The sequence below is a fragment of the Grus americana genome, chromosome Z, assembly GCF_028858705.1.
Source record: "Grus americana isolate bGruAme1 chromosome Z, bGruAme1.mat, whole genome shotgun sequence".
Lineage (NCBI taxonomy): Eukaryota > Metazoa > Chordata > Aves > Gruiformes > Gruidae > Grus > Grus americana.
The window spans coordinates 7,600,929-7,624,264 of NC_072891.1; positions in this window are offsets into that span (position 1 = coordinate 7,600,929).

A 23,336-nucleotide genomic window follows, 5' to 3' on the forward strand; every position below is an offset into this window, starting at 1 on the left:
TCTAGAACACTGATGGTGGAGGGAAGAGAAGAAAAGAAAGGAGGAATAAAGAGAGCTTGATTTAATTATTCTTTCCCTCATAGAAATTCTGTATAAAGACTGAGGAATACAACATTACTGAGTGTAACCGAAGGAAAGCTTAATTGTTGCTATTGATGCTGTCCATTCTCAATGGATAAGTGAGGAACTAGATTTCACATTTTTTTTTTAATACTTTAACTGCTGCCTTTCATTGGCCCTAAACAAAAGCTTTAAAAAAGGAAGGAGGTGTTATTTGTCTAAAGAGATGATGAACTTCTCCTTTATCCAGAGACATATATCGCCTACTCTTTTTTTTAAAGATAGATGGTAAGGACTGGCACAGAGAATTTTATGTTTGCAAAGTGCCGGATTTTTTTTAAAAGTTCTTCACTAAATATATATTTTATACTCTACTGTTGAAGGGATTTCTAGCTGGAAAGTATTACGTATGAATAAGTTATTTAAAATGTCTTGTGTGTTATTTTTATGACAATTTTCTATTATTGGTTTTTGGGGGTTTTTTTAATACAGATGGACCTTTCCCCCAAAGACATAACTCATAATTTTACTTCTTAATCCTCAGCTTTTTAGTGTAGTTATATGATAACAAAACCCATAAAACTCACAGAAGTGACATAAATAAACACATTATTCTTAAAAAAAAAAAAAAAAAAAGGAAAAAGGAAGAGCAAGTGGGAGAGAGACAAAAAGATTCAAATATCAAGTTTGAGTGCAGTATTGGAACTCTTGACTAAAGCATCTTTCATGATGATATTCGAAATTCTGTCTTATGTGTTTGTCCATCTCCAGCACATTATGGCACCAAGCTGGATGAGAACATCTGTGATCTGTGTTAAAGTGAGCCATCAACATCACAGCAAGGCTGTAAAGGGGTAAATTTAGTTTCTGAAAACCTGTTCACACTAAGACCAGTTTTCTCAATGTGCCATCTCTTTGGAACAAACCTTTATTTGCACCGTCAGGGAGAATCAGTTCACTTGCTCTTTTTTTGAGGGAGGGAATTGTTTATGAGGCTTGCCGGATTTCATACCTCATGGAGCCTGATACTTGCAAGGGGCAGCTTCATTCCTTTCATAAAATGATGAGTGCACAATTCTCACCCACTCACAAGGTATGTCATGTGTCACTCCAGTTGCTATGCCTTTCAGAATGTTTGCTTGTTTTCATTGTTTCTAGATATCAGAGTCTATTACAAGATCTTCAGAAAAAGACAAAGCTGACCTACGTCAGCCAATAGTCAGTCAGTATTACATGGCTTGTCCTGAATGACTCCCAAGAGAATTATGGTATCTCAGAAGGAAAGCTCTAGTAGTGGAGATACTTCCCTGTGTACTTAACTGTACTTTGTACATATAAAAATTAACCATTAGTTTTGAGTTTGCACTATCAAATTAGATTTTTTTTTTTTTTAATTTTTCTTTTTTGTCTGTGGAGCTACCAGGGATTTGCAGTGGCGGGCAGGACCCGAGATACCTGACAGGATTTACAAATACACTGGTGCAAACAACCACCTGCAACCAAGATATTCAGGTGAGGCAGGTTGGTGTGAATAAACATCACACAAAGAACCAGCAAAAGCCAACAATTTAAGAATATTCTAGAATCATAGAATCATAGAATGGTTTGGGTCATCTGGTTCCAACCCCCCTGCCATGGGCAGGGACACCCTCCACTAGACCAGGTTGCCCAAAGCCCCATCCAACCTGGTCTTGAACACTTCCAGGGATGGGGCCTCCACAGCTTCTCTGGGCAACCTGTGCCAGTGCCTCACCACCCTCACCATTAAAAATTTCTTCTTTACTGTAAATCTACCTTCTTTTATTTTAAAACCATTACCACTTGTCCAATCACTACATGCCCTTGTTAACAATCACTCTCCAGCTTTCTTGTGGGTCCCCTTTAAGTACTGGAAGGCTGCTGTCTTTATGCATGTCTCATTCTGGCCTACAGTAAATCCCAAACTAATTAATTCACAGTCTATTGAGTTTTCTGCTAAAAACCACATGTGGGAACTAGTGCTTAGCAAATGTAGGAGGTAGAACTTCAGCCAAAATAAAAAGCCTGTTTAACACTGTCATATTCAAGCTCCGGATGGGTTCCATGAAAGAAAAAACAATCAGAATTCAAAGGCAACAGAGACCTAAAACAATCTGTGATTTCCATAACTCACAATGGTACAAGCAGTCTTGAGAGGAAGATGGGACATATGATTAATGATGAAAACAGAATAAAGTGACTGAAAAGTTGAGTACAGCACATTTTTTTTTTTTATGGAAAGGGTGTTCTTGAACTTGGAATACATCCAGTGCTGGGTCACCTTACTGGCAATTGTGCAATTTGGAAAATGGGTTCAATTAGAGCAGCAGCATCTTATGCTGAGAGCTGGGAGCTTGTGAATGGGTAAAGACCTGTTTCTAGAAGAAATCAAAGGCTGAATAGGAAGTATAAGCTTCAGAATATCATTTGAGAACTATTACGTATCTCATAGCTGGAGCTAGACTAGACACATTGCAGTTGGGGATTAAAGAAATTATTTGAATTTGGCACTCTGAACAAGACAGAACAAATGCATAGTAGAACATTATTGGGATCATCCTTGAGACAGAATGAGGTGACCTGAAATCGTTTAGGTCCTTAGTATAATGTATATCTGTCTCCCCACAGTACTTTAGGAGTTAATGCTGCTGAGACATATATGTACCCATTTAAAATAAAAGAATCCCTTTGCACCACATAGTTTTCTTATTTGTTTTCATTTGTAATTGTAAGTTCAAACTTATAATTGTTTAATTAGGTAAACTGACTTTTTAATTTATTTTTTCAAAATTCAATAATGTTTGACTATATTTTATCTGAAATAATGAACTCATACTGTGATAATAATCATGATAGAATGAAAAGAAGAAACATTTGAGATATTCCTGTTATCTGGCAACAAGTTCCATCCAGTGGATGTAAACTTAATTGCAATATATTTCCTTAATGATCTGGCCTAATTAGGACTCAATGATATGGTATCTTTTGAACGTTGCTTTCCTTTAACAAAGTGTTTGTAGTCTGCTCTATTTGAAGCACCTTTAAATGATTAGGTTTATGTATAAGTAATGATTTTTTCTGAATATTTAATCAAGACTTGGAGAAAAGGACTGGCAGGAAATCATAAAAATTAGCAATGGGAATGACCTGTTGGGTCATCAGGCTTTTCTTCTTTCATTTCCAGTCATAGAAGAGTGTAGGTGGTTTCCCTGCAGTACATTTTGTAGCTCTTTGTCCATTCTTCAGAATTTGAGCATTTCATGTTCAAATAATGGCTGGAATACAGATTGCATGCTGGAACCAAGTTTTCTTCTCACTTCCACTGCAGTAAATTAAAAAAATCTCATCACCACTGAAATCAATGAAATTGTTCCCTATTTCTATTAAGGTGAAAATTAGGGTGAAAATTCCAGGTAAAATCACCAGTGGTCTGAATCATCCTTTTGTGGTGTCTATTTTCTTTGATGATAAAGGGAGCCTCCAGTAACTATTTTCCTAACTTAAATTTACTGTTCTTATGTTAATTCACAAATAGTTCTGCTGATCATTATACACTCACTCATTAATACTTCACTCACACATACACACTTGTAATAAATACGTTTCATCCAAACTGTACCAAGAACAGCATGAGAGCAATAGTTGTGACTAACAAGTTGTAAGAACTTAAGGAGGAATGAACAAAAGGTGATGAAGGTGACCTGGTGACACCAGCTACTTCTGCTGTTGCTCAGGATGTTCTGCAATTTGAAGGACCCTTGAAAGGGAGGAAATGTCAGGGAGAGGCACAAAATAGGGTACTGCAGCTACCCAGTTGTGTCACACTGGACAGAGTAGTGTGATTCCAAATATCTTTTTCTTTTCATTATATTTTTATGTTCTTTTTTTAGAAGCATACTTTGCTTGCTTTTGTATTTCCCCCATCTCCTTTCTCTTTTATATTTTTTTTTAATTTCTTTTTTTAAACAAGGAAGGATGTTTGTTAAAAAGGTACTTGACCCTAAAACATAATTGCACTGATATTTCAAACCATTACACTAGCTTCTGCTGCATTCACACTAGCTGCCAGCCATGAATAAAACACTGACACACTGAGGCAACTTTAAAATCAAGTATATATCACCCAAACTCAAACTGTCATGCACTTTTTATTGTAGTTTATTTTTTTGCCTGTTATTGCTCATTACCAAAACATGTGTTCATGTAAGCAGAATCTTTTTTTTCCTTTATCAGCCAGTACCTCTCCTCTGATTCATGAGTTATGCCAGAGACTAACTTTAGTAACACTGCTATGTTTTTTGTCACAGGTGCTGCAAGAGACCTGAACCAATCAAGACCAATCTCCCAGCAGATCAGGAAGGATAGACCTTGTATAACTGTGTTACAAATTAAAAAGGCAAGGGAGAGACAGAACATAAGAAGGGAGCCAAAGACATCTTTTTACAGGGAGAAATCAAAGGCTGATAGGTATGGAGATCCATATCCTAAAAGACATAGGGTGCGCCAAATACTTAAACAAGCATGCAATGTCAGAGCCCATGATATCTCTGATATCCAAGTTATCCACAGAGTCTGGCAAAGGAGCTGGTGAATATGACACAAAAACTCTGGGTTGTCCCTGGTCTTCTGGAGTTACAGCTGAACACTATCAGTTATTGCTGGGTGCCTAAAATGTCGGTAGATGCCAATATACAGGCACATGTATTGCTCCTTTTTTTAGAATTTTAAATAGACTTTTGTCTATTTGCAAAGCTTATTAAACCTTGTCTTTTTCTTCCCAAGTAACACAAAATAAGTGCACTAACAGGATGTCGTGGTTTAGTCCCAGACGGCAGCTAAGCCCCACACAGCCACTCACTCACTTGCTTCCCCACCCCACCAGCAGGATGGGGAGAGAATCGGAAGAGTACAAATGAGAAAACTCGGGTTGACATAAAAACAGTTTGACAGGTAAAGCAAAAGCCACGCACACAAGCAACGCAAGACAAGGAATTCATTCCCCACTTCCCATGGCAGGCAGGTGTTCAGCCATCTCCAGGAAAGCAGGGCTCTGTCACGCGTAACGGTGACTTCGGAAGAAAAACGCCATCACTCTGAACGCAGCCGCCCCCCCTCTCCCTCTTCCCCCAAGCTCCATATAAACTGAGTATGATGCCATATGCTATGGAATATCCCTTTGGTGAGTTGGGGTCAGCTGTCCCGGCTGTGTCCCCTCCCAACTCCTTGTGCACCCCCAGCCTCCTCGCTGGTGGGGTGGGGTGAGGAGCAGAAAAGGCCTTGGCTCTGTGTAAGCACTGCTCAGCAGGAACGAGAACATCCCTGTGCTATCAGCACTGTTTTCAGCACAAACCCAAACCATAGCCCCATACTAGCTGCTATGAAAAGAATTAACTCTGTCCCAGCCAAAACTAGCACTCTGTTTTACAATCTCAAGCTTTTTGCACTTCCAACTGACTCCATGAATCTTTTATTCAAAGCTACACTGTGAATGAGATTCAAGGTATGTATGGGGGGCCTGCGTCCCTCTTTTTGTTTGGCGATGTTTAATTCTTTGTTGAATCAGACAGCCTATGTACCCACCCCTGGGATGTACACTTCTTGGTGTACTGAGCCTGGAAATGCCTCTGCCAGCTAGGTGAGTCTGAACTTCATCGTACGTAACATATCTGCCCAAAGGCACCATGAAACTGGGAGGGTGTCCACAGTCATCGAAATCACTCTCACAGTAAAGAATTTGAGTGTTCTAACATGATAATTTACAACAATATCAAATGAGGCAGAGAAGAAGGGGAACAATTGTTCAACCATGTTTTACATAGTCTCTATATCATTCTGAAAAAAAGAAAAAAACCAACCAATGAACCAACCAACAAAAAACAAACAAACAAACAGACAAACAAACAAAAAAAACCAAAACCCAAAACCCACCACAAAGTAAGCAATTGCTGAAAAGAAAACAGAGTGCAAAATATTACGAGAATGCTGTTCCTACAAACTTGTGGGAGTCATTAAGACTGCAGTCAGTCTTCACATTTTCTTCCCTTTGCAAACACCAAGCAGATGAAGGATGAATCTCCCAAATGATGTATTTTAATTTTAGAGTAGATAAAAGACTAATACAGATCACTCATATGTGGTGTGGTTGGGACCATCTTGCTTAAGGAACCTTTACTTTTACCTCTTTTACTTTTCACCTTTACTCTACATGACATTTTGGAAAGCCATCTCTTCAGTTTGACAGGTGACTTTGTGGGCCAAGTGTCTTACTTCAGGTCTGAACCTAACCCAGTGTCTTGCTCAGGGGAAAAAAAAAAAAAAGAAATGTTATTTTAATATATAAGTAGTTAGTGTTATTCTTTTCCCTCATCTGCCACTGTAAGTATGCCTCACTTTGCCTGCAAACAAAAGACAGTCAATGATCCTTGCGTCAGTGTCAGGGCTGTTTCATAAATCAGCCAGCAGGAGGTGGTCCGAAAGCCAAATTCTGAATGCTCCCCTGGGGTCTTAATGGGTTACCTTTGAATTGGAGCAAGCCCTCATGGGTCCCAGGCTGTTTGAACCCCATAACTGGGTCTTCCACATAAGTAGCTATCAAGCCAATGAGTCTTCTGGGTTCTTTCTTAATATGCTTAGAGATTTTGCTATTAGAATAAATGCCAGTTCTTTTTGTTACTAGATTCCCCAGGCTTTGAGGGTATGGTTTTAAGCACTTTAAATGCCACCAGTACTCATTATCCCACCTCCCACTCCCCAGTGGAATTCTTAAGTGACAAGAAGCTGGAAAAATACAGATGGCATAATTATATATTTTGCAGTTGATTAATCACCACAAAACATTAATCACATTTGGTATAACAATACATAATCAAATTCTTTATAGTAGAAATTAAGTTTCTTTCTGATAGGGAATGGATTCCTTTAGGATATTGACATGGCTTTTCAGCATCTGTTTTGCACAAATTCCACATCTGCATATGATTTAATCAGCTTTAGGGCTCTGCAAAAATATGGCTTTAAGGTTTGTTTCATGTTTCTAACTGCACATGTTAATAATAGTAGAAGTGCAAATAGAGATATATATGCTGTAACAAACTAGTCTTTGTATGCTACACTTACTCATTCTCTGCCTTCAATGAATCTTTTACTTTTCTCCTTTTAAGTTAGTTTGTTAAACAGAATAGAAAACTTCTTTAGAAACAATTCAAGTTGGTAATATATTGACAGAAGAAAGAGGGTCTTAGTACACCAAAGAATGAACTCCAGATAGCTTATTATAATTGTCAACATCAAAGGCATGAGAAATTCTTGTTGGCCCAGTGGTCGAGGCATGATGCTGTAGATAGTCACATCACCCCATTATGCTGTCTTTGACTCCTCAGTCTCGATGGCCTGTGATATACAGCTGTCCTGCAAAGGAATAATCTTTGGTGTTTGTTCAAAGCTATGATTTCATACCACTAGCCCATAGCACATTGTCCTAGGATATGCTGAAACTGGTTTCAGCTCTGTCTTCAGATATGGTTGAAGGAGGCCACAGCTTTCACTTCCAAAGTGTGCTTTACCAACCATATTATGGAACTGCCAGGGGCCAGTACATATTCCATCACTGCTGCTAAATCTGGGTCACTGTGCAGTAAAGCAACATAAAATGTGTAAGCCAGAGGCAGAATAATCAAGCAGAATTTGGATTTAATTGCCCAGTACTAAGGGATACTCTCCCCTAGATAAAACACGTAAACATAACTAAAAAGGGACTCTAAAATCCAGGAAGATAACTCCATAAGATTAACTCACTCTTGCTTGTTTGTGTTTTAGTCCAACATCACATGCATGCCTTTGTAGTAGATTATATAATCTAGCTATGGCACATAGGCTAGAGAACTGTTTATGTTCAGACAAGGGATAATGAAGCTTATTTGGGTTGTGGAAACTCAAACTCAGCCCAAACCCAGTCTGATGAAGGCTTTTGAGGATGTTTGTCCCCATTTCTCAAGGAAGTATTCTGGCCACCAGGTTAAACTGGAAAAGAGACTTCGTCCTCTCTCAGACTACTGTGAGAAGACTGTTGGCTTCAAGTGGAGAGAGGTATTCTCTGTTCAGATTGTTTTGCGTCTTTTCTGTTTCTCTCATATTGCACCTTGAAGTGTCCTCCTGTCTCATCTGTTAAACCCATGGAGATACATAAGTTATCTATATACTCACATGTATTTTCTTTTATAATTGTATGGGAGATGTCTGCACCGCTGTGACAGACTCAAGACTATTGCTCAGAAAACTATACTAAGATGGGTGCCCTGGTTTAAATATGAAACCACTGACTTCCACTGAAGTTTTCTCAATTGAGATACAGATCATCTCTGGAAAAAAATGGCAGTGAGATTATTTTTTAGTGTTAAAAGACAATTTACACTGAATAGTACCTCAAGCCACGAATCATAGAATGATAGAGTGGTTTGGGTTGGAAGGGACCTTAAAGATCATCTAGTTCCAACCCCCCTGCTGTGGGCAGGGACACCCTCCACTAGACCACGTTGCCCAAAGCCTCATCCAACCTGGCCTTGAACACTTCCAGGGATGGGGCATCCACAACCTCTTTGGGCAACCTGTTCCATGTATCCATGATACGACTTATTTAAATAAGAGCATTGTGCATGTAGCTTGCTCAGGAAAACAGTGCAAAGGAAAATCAATAAGAAGCTGTATCTCACAGTCAGTGTATTCAGCTCTTGATTTCAATACCTAAACATAGGATTCAGAATATGCACGCATTGTAAAAATAATTGTATTTATCATATGTTTGAATGAGGTACAGCAAGCAGCATATTTGTATATGTAATTCTATTTTCTGCTACATGAAACTTATTTATAAATTAATCATGGAACCTACAAGAAGTTATTAGAAAACATTCCTCCCCCGCCCCGCCACCCGAACCAAACCCAACAACCAATCACCAAACAACCCTACTGTAAACAAAACTAGATCAACTAGGTTTTGAAACAAAGTGAGGCATGTTTTCTGAACACGTAATTTGTCAGCTGGTGCTCAAAATTGGGATGTTACTGGCTTCTATGAAACACTTTTAGAGCTATGAAGAGTGGTGCTATAGAAATAAAGTGACTGATGTTCTGCCAATAGAAACCTCAAAAGGACGTTGAAAAACACAGCAAGAGTTGCTTCTGAAGCTGGAGATAGGGAAGCATTATGTTTTATTTTGCCCTCTAATATAAGCCCCAAAGCATTGTTTCACTAAAACGGGTCTGCTACCTGAACTGAGTCCAACTCAGTCTCTTAGCACAAATGCAGTGATGAAAAACCCATTCAGCGTGTCATTGTAAAATTTCCTTGTTTATTGCTGGAGTGAGCAGACCACAGGGTCATCACATCCACAGGTTTTGACTTCTATTTTATTGCATACTGAGGAGATGTAGAACCAGCTGTGCACTGCTTATTCATACCAGGGAACCGCTACTCACCCAACATCCCTACTGATAACAAGAGGACTGCTTCGATTGTAACTGTTCACAGTTATGAGAAACCATATCTGAATCCTTAAGGACACACAAGGGCACTGCTGTGATCAGTGGTAGATGGGAAAAGTGCTTACTTACTTTGGAAAAGCTTTTGTTTTGACTGTCCATGAAAAATTCCCTTGTCACTCCAGCATGCTTTGGAGACTTTGAATGCAAGAACTTTATTCCCTAATCATGTTTGCCAATGAGTAAGGAGAATTTTAAGATCATGATTCTAATCCTGGACATATCACTTTGTTCCCAGGAAGCCTCTACTAAACTGAAGCTGAAGATCTGGCCAGGGCTTGTATAGGCAAGGAATCATGATGCTTCTGACAGTGTCATTTGAGGAATACCTACAGAATCTCATCGTACCTTAAAAAAAAAAAAAAAAAAAAAAGAAAAAAGAAAAAAAAAAGGTTGTCTGGAACATGTGCATATTTTCTCAATATCTTTGAAATTAATCAATGTAGTTTAGTGCAAGTCCTTTAGAGTGTAATGTTGATCCTTGTTAAGGTGAATTTTCCTTTCTAGTGCACTTCAGGCAAAGTAAATTTGACATTAACACTGTTGGGTAATCTTTTTGCCCTCAGTTTGAATATTTAAAGCAGGTTATAAAGTATCTTAAAGGGAAGAATCCCGGACTGTCAGTAAATGGAAAAGCAATAAAGTAATAGGTATTTCTCATCTCTGTTCTTACTGTCCAACATTTCTAGGAAGACAGAATCTAGTCCCTTGACATACTTGACATAAATGTTAGAAACATGCTTTTCTGATCTCTGTGCTCAATGCATACTGGAATGGTTTTACATACTCTCCAGCAGAAATTTATGCCTAGTAGCCTTAGTAGTCTTAGACTTCATCATCTTTACCTTAAATTTCTAAAGGTCTAAGAGAAGAAGGTATATAATTGGATGAATGTATGTCTGATTAAAAATCAGCAAGATGCCACATGTCCACAGCATACTGTTTGCTGTAAGGAATAATAAGAATATTATTATAGGGAAGCATAAGAGTATATTTCAACTGCAGCTGCAGTTGGGTTTATATAGTAGATATAACCGAACTAGTACAACTCCAATGCAGATAACAATGAATCCTCAGCCTTCACTGGATTCTGCTGAACTGCATGCCACTACAAATATAATTGCTGTGGATACCAAAACTATGTAGATTAAAGTTAGGTTAGCTTGTTGTGAGGTCAGATCTGTGATAAAAATACAAGTCATGTCTATTCTTTAAACAAGGTAATTTACAACAAGCAACAAAAATCATTAATTGAGTAACAAGATGAGGAGAATATTCACTCTCTCAGGAATGGAAAAGAAAAGCTGGTGGTTCTAACATTTTCACCAAGCAGGTAAAATACTTTGAACTTACAGTAAAGGCCTGTTTACTTCAACTATTTAATTCATTTAAGTTTTTACAAAAATCTCAGTATTGCCACAAATAAAGTTTTCAACACGCCTAAAGTCCGAGAAGAATATTTCAAAGCTGAAAAACTTCAGGCCTATTTCTTTAATATGCCGGTTTTATAAATAATATAAATACCTTATCCTAATGTACTTGGTGTCATTTTTTGAAGACCAGTTCATTTCAGAGGAAAATAGGTTTCACTTGAGAAAGTCATAGACTGGTCAATATTATGCAAGACATCGAACAAGATCTTTAAAAGGCAGTTGTAGATCTGCCAACAACATATGATATTCTAAACCACCAAAGGTACCTTGCTAAAAATATGCCATAATGAAAGATCTTCCCTTACTATGGCTGATTCAATCCTACTTCATGCTTATTTTACCTAGAATTCTGTAAGGCATAGATCTCATTCTGGAGAAACATAATGACTTACGGAAAAAGGTTATAGTGGCACCTATACCATTCAATGTTCGTTTGAATGAGCAACTTTTAGCCAAAAGCTTCAGCAACCTCCCAATAGACAATAGAATATAATTTTTGTATCACTATAATGTGAACAATTTTACTCCAGATTAAAGTCATATTAAATGGACACTGAGCTTTATGTCTATATTAAACATATGACCACTTACCTCAGATCCAGTGGTCTAGGATGATATTTATTCCACTTATCTTTAGACACATAGAAGCTGATCACTCAGTCTATTCAATGATCTTAGGATAAAAGGAATTACTCTCTTTAGTTGCCCATCTCTTTCTTCATTGGCTATAGAAGGATCATGGAGGGCTAATGTAAACTTAATGACTAATTTTTAAAGGGCTGAAGGTAGGTGAAATGATTTGTGCCACAGGAAAGCATTCACAAGGAATTTTGGATGCACAGAACAGGTTGAGGATACTAAACATTCAATAAATACATTTCCAATGGTCATTGGGTGATCAAAATCATAAGAAAGCCTTTTGCCACAGTAGGACTGTTTAAAAGCTGTTGCAGACTATACAGCTGGAGATTAGGCTTTTATAGCTCAACATTTAATAAACGATTGGGGATGAACATTTGTGTTTCTGAACACATATCTTCAAATCTGAGAAATAATTGGCTAACACAGAGACATCAGAATCCCCTCTAAAATATGAGTAGGGCAAAAGGTAATATATTTAAATAGAAATATTTTCATTTAATCAATTTTAATGGGGAGAGGGGAAAACAGATCTGAAATACTCATCAATTTGTATATTCCTGGAATATCTGTATAACACCCTGGGTTTGCCCAGATTTACAGACCAAGTCATAACATGTACCTGATTTGGAGAAAATATACAATGGTAATAGAAGGATGTCAGTAAGAAAACTGCAGTGTATACCCTCAAGAGTCCACTCCAGTGATATCTCTGATATAATAATGGACTAATATAGAATCATATGCTAATACTCTTACTCACATTTCCCTCAGTTGTTTCACAAACTAAACTTCCCTAGATATTCATGAGTTGTACCCGAGCAAGGACCTAGCAAAGGCAGAATCAGCAACTCAGGAATAGGTAATTTTAGGAAAGTACATTGATTAGCTATCTCTATTCTTGTTTAAACATATTCCTGCTACATTGTTGACTGAGAGGATTTGCATATGAAAGCAGAATGTGCTCCAGTGTTGAGGAAAGGGTGAGGAGCTCACTGTGTATTTATGGAAAATAAACTGTTAAAGAGTGACAACCAGCTCTGAAACTAAAGGGGTAGGAAGAAAAGAGAGGGAGGGAGAAAGAAAGAGAGATAGAAATCTAGCTGCTTTTGACAGGTATGCATAAATCTTCCTGAAGGGTAGAGTCACCTGAGGAAAGAGTGTGAGAGACCATTAAACCTTAAGAGTTTTGCAAGATTCCTGAGGAAAATGTGAAAGTTTGCAAGGCATACACTAGCACCTCCAAATGCAGATTGAAGATTATCAGGAAAGCCCTTTGTCTATGAGGTATTTGTCTCAAAGGACCCACATTAGGAGTAATGCCTCGTAGGGTCAGATATTTGTAAAGGACAAAGTCATGCTTTCTCGGGTTGCTGAGCAGGTGCTGTTTATGATGGCCTGTTAGACTGAGGTGACTGAAGGTGTCAGCCTGTATGTCAATGACCAGCTGCAGTAGATGGATCTGGGGATGGATGAGGAGCTGACCAAGACCTTATGGGTCAGGAATAATGGGAGGGCAGGGACAGGTGACACTATAGTGGGGGTCTGCTAAAGGGCCTCCAATCAGAAAGACCAAGCAGATGAACAGCCGCATGTTCACAAGCCCTGGTCCTCATGGGGGACTTCAACCCAGGCATACGTAATCCAGGAGGTTCCTGGAATGTGTCAGTGATAACTTTCCTCTCCAAGTGAAAGAGGACTGTCCTGGTTCTGGCAAGGATAGAGTTAATTTCACAAGGAGCCAGCACAGGTGAGCCAAGCTGGCCGGGGGCTATTCCATACCATGTGACGTCATGCTCACCATAAAAGGGGGCTAGTCGGGCAGGGGCAGGTTCGGCGTGTCTCCGGGAGGGGTTGAGCGTCCAGTCGGTCGTTAGATCAGTAAATTGTTCTCTGTTATCACCCATTGTGAATACCTGTTATCAGTGTATTCTGTTAAGTACTGCTGTTGATTGTTTCCCTCTCCCTTGCTGTCCCAGTAAACTGCCCTTATCCCAACCCTCCAGGCTTTGCCGTTGTTTTCCCGTTCTCCTCCCCATCCGGCCGGGGGAGAGGTGAGTGAGCGGCCGCGTGGCACCCAACTGCCGGCTGGGGCTAAACCACGTCAGTCCTTTTTGGCACCCAAGGTGGGGCACGAGAAACTCGAGATAAGGCTAGTAATTGGAAGAGGTAACGGGCAAAACATTGACTGAACTTAGCTTGAGAGTGAAATAGTGGTGAAGGGACAAGAGGTGGATTCTGTGTGTATTGTCTACTTTTTTTGGTGGTGTGATGCTGTTGCTTTGATTCTGGTGGGGGGAATTCTTTTTTCTTTTTCCTTGTTGATGTGATTAGTGTGTGTGTAGTTTTTGTGTTGAATGTATATTTTAATGATAATTCTTAAATATGTGATTCACAGAGGCGAGGGGTGGAATGTGTTGGGTTTGTGTGGCAAGGTTTTGGTAGCGGGGGGGCTACAGGGGTGGCTTCTGTGAGAAGCTGCTAGAAGCTTCCCTGGTTTCTGACAGAGCCAATGCCAGCCGGCTCTAAGATGGACCCACTGCTGGCCAAGCCAATCAGCGCCTCTGTGATAACATATTTAAGAAGAAGAAAAACACTTAGAGAGAGAGCTTTTGCAGCCGGAGAGAGGAATGAGAAGATGTAAGAAACTCTGCAGACACCAAGGTCAGTGCAGAAGGAGGGGCAGGAGGTGCTCCAGGCACCAGAGCAGAGATCCCCCTGCAGCCCATGGTGAAGGCCATGGTGAAGCAGGCTGTCCCCCTGCAGCCCATGGAGGAAGGATGAGGGGGTGTAGAGATTCTACCTGCAGCCTGTGGAGGACCCCACGCTGGAGCAGGTGGAGGCACCTGAAGGAGGCTGTGGCCCATGGGAAGCCCATGCTGGAGCAAGTTCCTGGCCGGACCGGTGGACCTGTGCAGAGGGGAGCCCACGCCAGGGCAGGTTTGCTGGTAGGACTTGTGACCTCGTGGGGGACCCCACGCTGGAGCAGTTTGCTCCTGAAGGTCTGCACCCCATGAGAGGGACTCCATGCTGGAGCAGGGGAACGATGAGAGGAGTCCTCCCCCTGAGGATGAAGAAGCGGCAGAAACAACGTGTGATGAACTGACCACAACCCCCATTCCCTGTCCCCCTGTGCCGCTGAGTGGGGGAAGGTTGAAGCCGGGAGTGAAGTCGAGCCCGGGAAGATTGGAGGGGTGGGGGGAGGTGTTTTAAGAGTTGATTTCATTTCTCATTCCTCTACTCTGTTTTGCCTACTAATAAATTAGATGAATTCCCTCTCTAAGTTTGGTCTGTTTTGCTCGTGACAACAATTAGTGAGTGATCTCTCCCTGTCCTTATCTCGACCCACAAGCGTTTCGTTATACCTTTTCTCCCCTGTCTAGTGAATGAGGGGAGTGAGAAAGCGGCTCTGGTGGGCACCTGGCCTCCAGCCAGGGTCAACCCACCACAAGGACCCAACGAAGAGACGTGCCATACTGGACCTTGTTCTAGCCAACAACGAGGGGAATGTGAAGCTCAAGGGCAGCCTTGGCTGCAGTGACCATGAAATGGTGGAGTTCAAGATCCTCAGGGCAGCGAGGAGGGCGCACAGCGAGCTCACTGCCCTGGACTTCAGGACAGCAGACTGGCCTCTTCAGGGATGTGCTTGGTAGCGTACCATGGGACAAAGCCCTGGAGGGAAGAGGAGCCCAAGAAAGCTGGTTAGTATCCAAGGATCACCTCCTCCAAGCTCAGGAGTGATGCATTCCAACAAAGAGGAAGTCAGGCAAAAACTCCAGGAGGTGTGCGTGGATGAACAAGTTTCTCCTGGACAAACTCAAACACAAGAAGGAAGCCTACAGAGGGTAGAAGCAAGGGCAGGCAGCCTGGGAGGAATACAGAGAAACTGTCTGAGCAGCCAGGGATCACGTTAGGAAAGCTAAAGCCCTGATGGAGTTAAATCTGGCCAGGGACATCAGTGATAACAGGAAGATGAGGGAAAATGTGGGCCCTCTCTGGAATGAAATGGGAGACTGGTTACGCAGAATATGGAGAAGGCTGAGGTACTCAATGACTTGTTGCCTCAATCTTGACCAGCAAGGGCTCTAGCCACACTGATCGAGCCCAAAAGGCAAAGGCAAGGAGAATGAAGAACCACCCGCTATAGGAGAAGATCAGGTTTGAAACCACCTAAGGAACCTGAAGGTGCACAAGTCCGTGGGACCTGATGAGATGCATCTGTGGGTCCTGAGGAATGGGCAGATGAAGATATTAAGCCACTCCCCATCATATTTGAGAAGCTGTGGCAGTCCAGTGAAGTTCCCACTGACTGGAAAGGGGAAATATTTTAAACATTTTCAAAAAGGGAAAAAATTAAGACCAAGAGAACTATAGGCCTGTCAGTCTCACCTCTGCATGGCAAGATCATGGAGCAGATCTTCCTGGAAACTATGCTCAGGCACATGGAAAACAAGGTGATTTGCGACAACACACGTGGCTTCACTAAGGACAAATTGTGCCTGAAAATTTGATGGCCTTCTAAGATGAGGTTAAAGCGTAAGTGAATAAGGGAAGAGCAACTGATGTCACCTGACTGGACTTGTGCAAAGCATTTGACACTGTCCCGCACGACATCCTTGTCTCTAAATTGGAGAGACATGGATTCGATGGATGGACCACGCGGTGGATAAGGAATTGGCTGGATGGTCACACTCAAAGAGTTGTGGTCAACGGCTCAACGTCCAAGTGGAGAACAGTGATGAGTGGCGTTCCTCAGGGGTCAGTACTGGGACCGGCACTGTTTAACATCTTTGTTGGTGACATGGACAGTGGGATCGAGTGCACCCTCAGCAAGTTTGCTGAGGACACCAAGCTGTGTGGTGTGGTTGACACGCTGGAGGGAAGGGATGCCATCCAGAGGGACCTTGACAGGCTTGAGAGGTGGGCCCGTGTGAACCACATGAAGCTCAACAAAGCCAAGTGCAAGGTCCTGCACGTGGGTTGGCACAATCTCAAACACAGCTACCGGTTGATTGGAGAAGTTATTGAAAGCAGCCCTGAAGAGAAGACGTTGGCGCTGTTAGTGGATGTATTGGGTTTGTTTGGCAAGGTTTTGGCAGAGGTGGGGCTGCAGGGGTGGTTCTGTGAGAAGCTGCTGGAAGCTTCCCCCATGTCCAACAGAGCCAATGCCAGCGAAAACGGACCGTCAAGGTGAGCCCATCAGCGATGGTGGTAGTGCCTCTGGGATAACATATTTAAGAAGGAGAAAAAAAAACGGAGCAGGTGCTTTTGCAGCCAGAGGGAGAAGTGAGAAGATGTAAGAAACTCTCCAGACACCAAGGTCAGTGCAGAAGGAGGGGCAGGAGGTGTTCCAAGCACCAGAGTAGAAATTCCCCTGCAGCCTGGTGAAGACAATGGTGAAGCAGGCTGTCCCTTTGTAGTCCATAGAAGCTGATGGGGGAGCAGAGATTCCACCTGCAGCCCATGGAGGACTCCATGCCAGAGCAGGTGGAGACACCTGAAGGAGGCTGTGCCCCCGTGGGAAGCCCATGCTGGAGCAGGCTCCTGGCAGGACCTGTAGCCTCGAGGAGAGAGGAGCCCATGCCGGAGCAGGTTTGCTGGCAGGACTTGTGACCCCATGGGGGACCCACGCTGGAGCAGTTTGCTCCTGAAGGTCTGCACCCCGTGGGAGGGACGCATGCTGGAGCAGTTCATGAAGGACTGCAGCCCATGGGAAGGGGAGAAGTTGGTGGAGGACTGTCTCCCATGGGAGGGACTCCATGCTGGAGCAGGGGAAGGTTGAGAGGAGTCCTCCCCCTGAGGAGGAAGGAGCGGCAGAAACACCGTGTGATGAACTGACCACAACCCCCATTCCCCGTCCCCCTGTGCCACTGAGGGGGAGGAGGGAGAGAAATGGGGAGTGAAGTTGGGCCTGGGAAGAAGGGAGGGGTGGGGGGAGGTGGTTTAAGATTTGGTTTTATTTCTCATTGCTCTACTCTGTTTTGCTTGGCAATAAATTAGAATATTTTTTTCTAGGTTGAGTCTTTTTTGCCCGTGATGGTAATTGGTGAGGGATCTCTCCCGGTCCTTATCTCAACGTACAAACCCTTTGTTATATTCTCTCTCCCCTGTCCAGTTGAGGAGGGGAGTGATAGAGCAGCTTTGGCGGGCACCTGGCCTCCAGCCAGTGTCAATGCACCACAGTGGATGAGAAGCTCAACATGACCCAGCAATGTGCGCTTGCAGCCCAGAAAGCCAACCATGTCCTGGGATGCATCAAAAGAAGCGTAACCAGCAGGTCAAGGGAGGTGATTCTGCCCTTCTACTCTGGTCTCATAAGACCCCACCTGGAGTACTGTGTCCAACTCTGGGGTCCCCAGTACATGAAGGACATGGAGCTGTTGGAGTTAGTCCAGAGGAGGCCACAAAGATGATCAAAGGGCTGGAGCACCTCTCCTTTGAAGACAGAATGAGGGAGTTGAGGTTGTTCAACCTGGAGAAGAGAAGGCTCCAGGGAGACATTATTGTAGCCTTCCAGCACCTAAAGGGGCCTACAGGAAAGCTGGAGAGGGACTGTTTATCAGGGAGTGTAGTGACAGGACAAGGGGTAATGGGTTTAAGCTGAAGGAGGGTAGATTTAGATTAGTTACGAAAAAATTTTTTACTGTGAAGGTGGTGAGGCACTGGAACAGGTTGCCCAGAGAAGCTGTGGATGCCCCATCCCTGGAAGTGTTTAAGACCAGGTTGGATGGGGCTTTGGGCAACATGGTCTAGTGGAGGGTGTCTCCGCTTATGGCAGGAGGGCTGGAACTAGATGATATTTATGGTCCCTTCCAACTCAAACCATTCTATGATTCCATGATTTTATGTTCTTGCAAACCTTAGCAAATCTAGCATTGCTTAGCAAATCCAGTAGTGTTTAAGTATCCTGCCCTATAAGAAACTAGACTGGACAATTCTTACTGTTGTTATCAAGCCCCAGCTTTCTAGGCCAATCTTTTCACGTGTGCAGCACTCCTGGGCTGAGTGATGAATGAGAGTGGCTATAGTTCATCTGTATTGGAAGAAGATAAACAGCTTTGCGTCAGCTAACTCCCTTCCCACAAAGAGAAAAACAGAGTAACGTGTTGAAAGGAGAAAAGGGTTTTATTTACCCTTCATCCTTCTATCGATTGGTTGCATTTCTCAACTTTGAGCCCAGTATTTGTCCCTACATGGCTCTTGGTAGAGGGTGAAGAACAGTTTTCTTCTGATTTGAGAGTTTTTTTGTTTCTTTGTTGTCATGAAATTGGGCAAAGAAGAAACAAGGAGGGCTGGGACTAGGTGAGGTGACTGTTAATTGCCCACTTTCTCACTTTCCATATGCTTGTAGGGCCAGCCAGAAAGGCAGCATTGCAATCCCTTCCCCAGCATGCAAAGCTTGCCTGAGGACACATGCAACTTGTTTGTTCCTACCTTTCTTAGAGTATGTTCTTGAATAGCCCCTGAATGATGCTATTTCACCTTTCTTCACAAAGTTCACTCCCTGTGGAAACCCAAAACAAAAGAACCCACTCCTTCCCTCCACTATGGACTGTGTTTCCTGACCAACAGGAACAGATCAGACACGGATATTCACGTCGTAAATCTGGAAAGACAAAGTCTGTAGAATAAACAGTTAAGAAGCTACTGAGCTCTAAGATTTGGCTTATGTTTCTGACATTTTTTCTTTCCTAAGAAATGAGGTCTATGTATAAAACAAAGATCAGATAATTCCCATTTTCTCTTGTGATATCAGACACAATCATACTAGAAATTAAATTAGGAATTTCAGAAGTTGCAATGCTTAGAGAATTATTTCCTCTTTAGTTCACAATGTCTTTAGTTATTCCTTACCATGTCTGACAGAAAAGTGGTGATTTCAGGTCATACACAAATGCACTTGGTCACTTGATCGGCTTAGAAATGTTGATGTTAATATGAACCAGTTATTTTAATTCGATAAAACAAAAAATAAAATTATGTTATCCTTGCATATGAGAGGAATTTGCATGTACTGTTGCAGAATTGAATCACCAAACATCTCTACAGTTGCAGCCTTTCCCTGTCTCTACCAGCATGGCAGCTGACAGGACAGCACAACCTATCAGCAATATACTCTTTGTCTTCAAAAAAACCCAAAGCAGAAAATAAAGAAGGAAAACATGCAAAGAAGCTAAAATCTGAGTAGTTTATTGAAAACCATGAGCACTCTAAAAGACTCACTTATTCATTGTAATGCAAATGCCTAGCCTTAAGCTGAAGATTCCATTTCTCTACCTTAGACTGCAAACTATGAATTTTATCCAAAATTTGAAGATACAGCAGGTTCATGTCATGTTGCTTTTTTTTTCCTGTAAAGCAGCAACATGGAAAGGAACTGCAAGTGTATGCACTATACCTTAAGTGTTCAGTAGTCATAGCACTTGCTTTGAAAAAACTTTCTTTAAATATCCAAATTGTTTAATTTATGAGACCAGAACTGTCTTACCTCAGGAGGGAAAGAATCTCCAGGTATTCTTCAGTGCATTTGTATCGTGGTAAGAAAGAGCAGAAAAAGGAAAGAGAAAGACAGTGGAAGAGAGGCGTAGAAATCAATGAACTGAGGAGAAAGTGCTAGGTACTAATTCCTGCTGTACAAAATACTTCACTGATATTAAGTATTACTTTTAATATTTTGAAATATGCTGATTATCTGCTTCTGATCAGCCCCAGTGGGAAAGATAACTATCAACCCAGAATTGCCAAAAAAGTGTCGGGCAGACAATTTAGAGGCTCCTGGATTTAGTGATTTTTTTCCATATCACTGGCCACAGGTTCATAGGATAATTCAGGTTGGAAAGGATATAAGGAGGTTCCAAACTCCTGCCCAAAGCAAAGTCGGCTCTGAAGTCAGAAGTAGTTTCTCAGGGCTTTATCTAATCAAGTGTTTTTCATACATTTGTTCCATGGCCAGTGAGTTCCTAGCCTGTACTGCTGAAAGGTGTTTTTCTTTCACAAGTGCAGGACTTCGCATTGTTGAATTTCATAAGGTTATGGTCAATCCATTCAGGTCCATTCAAATCTGGGGTTTGACATCTCCGATGACTCTGTTGGGCATAGTGGTCTTGGGTGAATGAGGAATGTACAGGCAGAGCACTCCTATACTACTTGCTGAGGCTCACAGGTCATGCATGAGACAAGTTTTCATGCAAAAGCTCAGGCAGAACTGAATCGTTGCCTTACAGGATGACTAAAGAGACAAGGTGATCACTTGCCAAATCCAAATACCTTGCCCTCAAACTGTAAGACAACCACATGGGCAGGAAATAGGCAAGATGCCAGTGGCAGCCAAAGGAAGTAAAGCTTATTGTTACTCTATGGACTAGCTTTTAAAGCAACCTTAATGTGGATATGAGCAATCACCCAGTCTGTGAAACGTGACTCAGTTGTCCCCAGGAATCTTCTGTGTAACACTGATCCAACAAGCACCATCTGCAAATGCTGAGGAGAATGGCTTGTAGAGAGATAGCCAGGACACATTTAGTCAGATTTCAAATGACTAAATAGAATTGTCTGAATGGCTACCTTAAGGCATCTAAGATCTGCCTGAGGCTGGCAAATATGATGTAGGAGGTCTGTTTCTGTCTGAATTGGCAGCTGGAGGCACCTCAATCGATCTCCTGGTTTCAGAATCCTTCTGGGGTCTAGGCACAGGTTGGTAAATAACTATAGGAGTTCCGTATTTTACATACATCTGCAGGTAGAAACCACAGTATCAATGGTTTTGATGCTTATAGTATTAAAGCAAAAGCTAAATAGGGACTCTGAGAATCAAAACACACTTTGTGAAGGCAGTGCCCATTCCTATGAAAAGATCTTCCAAACTTCATTTCAGGGCTTCAGAAGCCATACACTTAAGTCTAATATTATCAAACAGATAAATAATAAGCAAAATACTGCTGCTTGCATGAACTGAAAGTTTTAAAAGGCTTCCTTTTATTCTGTCTGGGTCACTGCAAACAGCCCTAGCTGTTTTTCTTTGTGGGAAATAAGTCTGAACTCACTGCCCATTGCTTCAAAGCAAAAAGTTTTAAACCAAAAAGGAAAAGAAGAAAGAGGAAAAAAAAAAAATCAACTTTAGCAAACTTTTATACTGCAGGAGAAGAGCCACTAAGCATACAGCCATGTGTTCTCAGAGTAAATGACATGCGCTTTTTGCTCTGGTGAGCGATCCATATTTTAAATGTCCCCATATACCATTATCATGCATAACAACCTGTCACTATTATTCATGTCTTTTTCCCAATATCCATATTTTGACATTACCACTGAAAAGATCCAGTGTGCTCAGTGGCTTCTCAAAAATAAATAATTGAAAGCTACTGTAAATTATATTAAGCCTCGACATGGCTGACCCTCTCTTGCCTTAGTCCATTGCTATCTCTTTAAATGTATTCCCTCCTAAATTATATTGTAATTTGGAGGTTCTGAAGTCTTAAGTTTTTTGACTCAAATGTAACTTCCTTCCCAATGCATAATTCATTTTCACTTTGTTCTTGGTGCTGCGTGTGCAATCGCATTTTTGGCAGCCAAATGTAGGCTGATATCAACAACTCTGTAAAGGGTGAGAATGAAATCAGAACGGACGGCTTGGCGGAAGAAATATTAAGCATGTCACAATGTTTTGTACTCTATCTTGTGAAATGGAGACAAAACCCTCAAACAACTGTGAGTTTAAAAGGAGGGAATGACATTTAAAGTCTGAAAATTATCCACTGCTGATGTCATGCTGTTGTTGCATTTAATTACTTTTCATATCACATAAACTGATGGCTTCTGAATGTTTTTATGCTATGAGATTTTTTGATGAAGAACAAACTCTCCCACTTTTCATTTTTTAAGGTGGAATGAGTCAGTCAATCTCTGTAGACTCAGATGAGGGCCATCAGGCTTATCTGATAAAAATGAGTGTCGCTAACTTTAGAAGACTGACCTTATTTTCTGAAATAAGATCCCTGCAGAAGTCTTGAAGCTCTCATGATATTAATATGTTATTGGGTCCAAATTTCAACTGCCTTAAGTCAAAGTAGTTTTGCCAGCTTATATTGACTGACAGTCATACCTTTGTTAGGATTTATTTTTATCTTTTCATAATGAATAAGTAGTACTAATAACAGACTTGTTAAAAAAAAATCCTCCAGTATTATAGTTTTCTTAATATTTAATTATATCTGCATTTCAGACAGTGGAAAAGACAGCAAATTAGACAGAAGTGCAATTGTAACGTGATGGATCAATGACAAAAACACGTGATATTGATATGCATTCAGGAAGATTTCACATGATCAAGCATAAAGATGACAAGTTTTTTCCTTATGAGATCACAAAGTGCCTCAAAGATAGAAAGCTGAAAAGGAAGTTGAGAAAATTCAAAACAATCTAGGAAGTAGGAGTATAGGACAAATTTACAAGAAAATAGTAAATGATGCAGAGATGACCTGTAATGACTCAGGAAGACTTACATAAAACCAGTGAAAGAGAAAGATGATGGGTAGGGATAAACTATTATAAAGAAAGACTAAGGACAGAAAAGAAAATAGGGTCCAAAAGGAAATTGGGCCATAGAACCCCCTTTCCTCAGCAAAGAGTACTTAGAGAGTTGTCATTTAC